Raw genomic sequence first — 3,867 nt, forward strand, 5'->3', positions numbered from 1 at the left:
CACAGAAAACCATTTTTACTTGAAAGAACAATTTAAGACAAACTATCATTATTCAGACTAGGGGATTTGGCAAACATGGTCTCCAAAATGAACAAAATGAGCCTATTCCTTTAAGGGAAATAATTTACACTACATGTTGCCAGTGATAAAATTCAAGCATTTGGGTAAAAATTAACATTTAAAAAACTTGTATCAAAACTATGAGCTTGACAGCTTCCCAGTACTTAAAGACTTCTATGATGAGATTAGTGGTGATATTAAATATGTGATGTTTTGTATTAGATAATGAAATATGTCAACATTTGGAAGACTTGCATAACTCAGTGAACCAATATTTTCCAAATGGTCAATGCATGATGTCACAAAATCAAGTATGGGTTAAATATTCCATCAAAGTGCAAGACAGACCAATAGATTTTAATGTAAGAGTACCGAAAGGTCACTGATACAGATTCATATGCTGCATTACAACTCACTTTTAACTAACCACCACATATTGAATTTTGGTGTAGTATAAAAGAAGAATATCCACAGCTATCTGAAATAGTTATTCAAAGATTTCTTTCTTTTTGAACTACATACCTGTTTGAGGCTAGAATATATGTATATGTATATGTATATGTGTATGTGTATGTATATGTATATATGGCAGAATATGCCACCCCAAAATATGCCACTTTGGCATAGAATTATTTTGAGCCAAAAGCACTTAAAAAAATCACCACCAACAACAGTAGGTGCAAGAAGTGTGTTCTAGCCCTCCTCTTTTTCTTCCTGAAATCAGGAGATAAAACCCCTATATGGAAGGTGTTCTCCCTGTGTCAGAAGGAAAGTAATATCATCAGCAAGGATGAAAAGTGTGGCCAAGAGAATTCTGTACAAACAGACTTTGTTAATAATTCATGTCTTCCTTTAGCCTCTCCTCATAGTTTAGTAATTTTTCCATAAAAGTTACCATTGTGGAACCTAATATGAAAGCACTTAGAATTTGCCACTTCTTTGGGCCTTCATTTCCTTAAGTATCATGTAAAACATTAAATAAATTTGTATGCTTTTCTCCTACTAATTTGTCTATGTCAATTTAATTCTCAGGCCTAGCCAAAAAAACTCTAACAGTGTAGGGGTAAAATTCGCCTCTCCTATAGTGTGTGTGTGTGTGTGTGTGTGTGTTTATATATACATATATATGTTTATATACATATGTATGTTCATTTATTTATTCATTTTACAGACTTTATGTTTGTAGAGCAGTTGTTTTAGGTTCCTAGCAAAACCGAGCAGAATATACAGAGATTTCCCACATACTCCCTGCCTCTCACATGCATAGCCTCCTCCATTATCAACATATTTGGTAGTTTCTTACAAAATTAAACATTTACCATATGAACCAACAATCACATTCCTTGGTGTCTACAAGGAGTTGAAAACTTATGTCCACACAAAAACCTGCACATAGATGTTTCTAGCAACTTTATTCATAATTGTCAAAACCTGGAAGCAATCAAGACCTCCTTCAGAGGCGAATGAATACATAAGCTGTGGTAAATCCACACAGTGGATTATTATTTGGCACTAGAAAGAAATAAGCTACCATGCCGCAAAAACCCATAAAGAAAACTTAAATGCATATTATTAAGTGAAAGACGTCAATCTGAAAGGGCTACATTACTATACGATTCCAACTCTATGACATTCTGGAAAAGGCACAGTTATGGGACCAGTAAAAAGATCACTTGTTGCCAAAAGTTGGGGTTGGGGGTGGGAGAATGAATAGGCAGGTCACAGAGAATTTTTACGGTGATAAAAATATATGATTATGTTGTCGGCAAAGCCCGAGTCTTGTCCTCTCGCTCTCCTCCCCGGACAGCATGAGCTTCACCACTCGCTCCACCTTCTCCACCAATTACCAGTCCCAGGACTCTGTCCTGGAGCCCAGCTACGGTTCCCTGCCAGTCAGCAGTGCAGCCAGCATCTATGCAGGAGCCGGGGGCTCTGGTTCCCAGATCTGCGTGTCCCGCTCCACCGGCTTCCAGGACATGGCGGCATGGGGCCTGGGAGCCTGGCAGGAATGGGAGGCATCTAGAACGAGGAGACCCTGCAAAGCCTGAACGACCTACCTGGACGAGTGAGGAGCCTGGAGACCGAGAACTGGAAGCTGGAGAGCAAAATCTGGGAGCACCTGGAGAAGAAGGGACCCCAGGTCAGAGACTGGAGCCATTACTTCAAGACCATCGAGGACCCGAGGGCTCAGATCTTTGCAAATACTGTGGACAATGCCCGCATCATTCTGCAGGTCAACAATGACTGCCTTGCTGCTGCTGACTTTAGAGTCAAGTATGAGACACAGCTGGCCATGCGCCAGTCTGTGGAAAGCGACATCCATGGGCTCCACAAGGTCATTGATGACACCAATGTCACTCAGCTGCAGCTGGAGACAGAGATCGAGGCTCTGAAGGAGGAGCTGCTCTTCATGAAGAAGAACCACGAAGAAGAAGTAAAAGGCCTACAAGCCCAGATTGCCAGCTTTGGGTTGACCATGGAGGTAGATGCTCCCAAATCTCAGGACCTCGCCAAGATCGTGGCAGACATCTGGCCCCAATATGACGACCTGGCTCGGAAGAACCGAGAGGACCTGGACAAGTATCGGTCTCAGCAGATTGAGGAGAACACCACAGTGGTCACCATGCAGTCCGCCCAGGTTGGAGCTACTGAGATGACGCTCATGGAGCTGAGATGTACAGTCCAGTCCTTGGAGATTGACCTGGACTCCATAAGAAATCTGAAGGCCAGCTTGGAGAACAGCCTGAGGGAGGTGAAGGCCCGCTACGCCCTGCAGATGGAGAAGGTCAATGGGATTTTGCTGCACCTAGAGTTAGAGCTGGCACAGACCGAGGCAGAGGGACAGTGCCAGGGCCAGGAGTACCAGGCCCTGCTGAACGTCAAGGTCAAGCTGGAGGCTGAGATCACTACCTACCGCCGCCTGCTGGAAAATGGTGAAGACTTCAATCTTGGTGATGCCCTGGACAGCAGCAAATCCATGGAAACCATCCAAAGACCACTACCCGCTGGATAGTGGATAGCAAAGTGGTGTCTGAGACCAACGACACCAAAGTTCTGAGACATTAAGCCAGCAGAAGCAGGGTACCCTTTGGGGAGCAGGAGGCCAATAAAAAGTTCAGAGGTCAAAAAAATATACTATGATGGTAGATATATGTCATTGTTCATTTGTCCAAAGACTGTCCTTAGAATGTGCAACACCAAGAGTGAACTGTAATGTGAACTATGGATTTTGGGTGATAATGATGTGTCAATGTAAGTTCATCAATTGTAACAAGTGTACCACTTGTTGATACCATTAGGTCCAATTTCTTTGAATATACTGGGAATGAATAATATATTGTAATTAGGGGATATTACCACTTTAGAATAAATTAATGATATGTTCCATTCCTTCTCCTCTTTCCTGTATTTTCATTGTGAAAACCCAAAAGAATTTATGTGGAGAACAAAAATTTCTTAGTTTGCGGGGAGAAGAGAGAAAACGAAGCAAGGAAAGCTAGCACCCTTTTTGTAGGATCAGAACAGGTACTTATCAGAACAATTGAAAGGCACAATAGGTGAGTTTCACAGGCAGTGGGGAGAATGTGTTTCAGAGCCGGGGCTCAGCCCTGAGAGGGCAGGTCTTAGTGAAAATATGTGGGCATTAGGTGCTCCTGATGGGAGAGAAGGCAACAAAAGGGGGCACTAGAGGTGTTGATATCAAAGCAGCTGTTGCACATATTTTTTCACAGAGCCAGCCACACTTCAGCTATGCTGCACCCACATTTATCTAGAAACAAATAAGGTGCATGAAAGCTCCTAGGGCTT

At 42.6% G+C, this 3,867-nt stretch overlaps 1 pseudogene; it reads left to right on the plus strand.

Moving 5' to 3' along the window:
• The first annotated feature begins 1,472 nt into the window (after positions 1 to 1,472).
• Positions 1,473 to 3,172, plus strand: LOC104006517 (keratin, type I cytoskeletal 18-like; annotated as a pseudogene).
• The last annotated feature ends 695 nt before the right edge of the window (positions 3,173 to 3,867 follow it).

This window comes from Pan troglodytes, chromosome 4 (assembly GCF_028858775.2).
Source record: "Pan troglodytes isolate AG18354 chromosome 4, NHGRI_mPanTro3-v2.0_pri, whole genome shotgun sequence".
Lineage (NCBI taxonomy): Eukaryota > Metazoa > Chordata > Mammalia > Primates > Hominidae > Pan > Pan troglodytes.